This window comes from Propithecus coquereli, unplaced genomic scaffold (assembly GCF_000956105.1).
Source record: "Propithecus coquereli isolate 6110/MARCELLA unplaced genomic scaffold, Pcoq_1.0 Scaffold907, whole genome shotgun sequence".
Taxonomy (NCBI): domain Eukaryota; kingdom Metazoa; phylum Chordata; class Mammalia; order Primates; family Indriidae; genus Propithecus; species Propithecus coquereli.
In genome coordinates this window covers 407,818-409,196 of record NW_012155363.1, presented here as the reverse complement: position 1 = coordinate 409,196, position 1,379 = coordinate 407,818, and the positions used below count along the sequence as shown (strand labels likewise).

At 53.4% G+C, this 1,379-nt stretch overlaps 1 protein-coding gene across 1 annotated transcript in view; it reads right to left on the bottom strand.

The window, feature by feature from the left end:
• ABO (ABO blood group (transferase A, alpha 1-3-N-acetylgalactosaminyltransferase; transferase B, alpha 1-3-galactosyltransferase)) overlaps nt 1–196 on the bottom strand; it is a 6,733-nt gene extending 6,537 nt beyond the window's left edge. Inside the window, exon 1 of the mRNA XM_012664702.1 lies at nt 167–196. The gene's annotated coding sequence lies outside the window, so the exon portion shown is untranslated. The remainder of the gene's footprint in view (nt 1–166) is intronic.
• Between the last annotated feature and the right edge of the window lie 1,183 nt (nt 197–1,379).

Here is a 1,379-nt window from a genome sequence, read left to right as displayed (position 1 = left end):
GATGGTGGTGATGGTTGCACAACAACGTGAATGTGCTTAATGCCCCTGAGCAAAGTCAGAGCGGAGACTGGGCAAGGAGCCGCCATCGTCCATGGCAGGAGAGAGGACACGCCTGGCCCCGCGCCCCTGCCCACACGCGCACAGGCAGCGGGCGAAGACACTGTACCTTGACAGCGTGGCCGCTTGCAGGCCGTCCGGTTCTCCAACAGCCGCGCTGCAGGGTGAGAACACAGGAGACGGGGTTTATTCCAGGGGCAGAATTTAGGACACGAGTGCAAGGAGCAAAGCTGGAGGTCCTGGTAGAAGGGACAAGGGCACGGTGGCGGCCCGAAGTGTGGAGCGGATCCGCCTGCAACAGGCACAGCACAGCTGTCGCGGTGGCGGTGGGCCCAGGGCTGGACCGTCGAACGCTGCAGGCCGAGGGCAGACCTCGGCCCAGCCACACGCTTCTGAGCTGAGCCTGGGCAGGGCGGAGCATGCCTAGAACATGTCTGCAAATTCTGAGGCTGCCTCCTATCAAGAGGTGGGGTCTGATTTTCGATCCTTCTAAGAAATCAAACGTGGCACAAGTGCTGACGGACGACTTCTGAATCCAGGTTCTCAAAGGCAATACGACTTCTGTCCCATCTCTCTTGGGACGCTGGCCTTGAAACTCCCAGCTGAGGGAGCAGAAGCCCAGGCCACATGGGGAGCTCGGGGAGGTGTTGTAGTGAGCTGAGATGCTTTGAAGGGTTAATGAATAAAAAGGTATAATGTAATTATAGTTGCTAGGGAACTTTAATGAACGCTATTTGCTTCTGTACAAAGCTTGCGGTTAGCAATTGTTAGACTTCAGGGCCTGATCGCCCTACGCAAAGTATGTCAAGGGTTCAACTTATGATCGATGTGTAACTGGAAGAATGTTCTGTGTTTAATCTATAACTTAGATTGTGCTTTACTTCAAAAATTGTAATCTGTCTTTGGGCACCAGAGATCTGTGAGAACAGCCAGATCTCAGGACTCTGTGTCATTGAAATATTGATTGTACATTCTGCCTTTGTTTCCTTTGTTTTAGAGTACCTGTTTTATGCCACGTAGCCTCCCTCAAATTAGTATAAAATTCCTGTAGAAGCAAAAGACTGGTGCCACTCTCTTGTACTGCTTTTACGCGGGCAGAGGTGGTCGCTGGCCAGCTAATAAAGACTCTCAATTTGGCTCCATTAAATTCTCTCGTGGTCTGTTCGCGCCCTCCACACTACAACAGTGTCTCTGTGGAGAGCCAACACCCACCGCCAGAAACATGCCGTCAGCCACCGTCTGCCTGGGACCGCCTTAGGCCCCAAGGAGAATCACCCAGCTGCACCCAGTGAAGACAGGAGGCCGGACCCCAGGGAGAGACA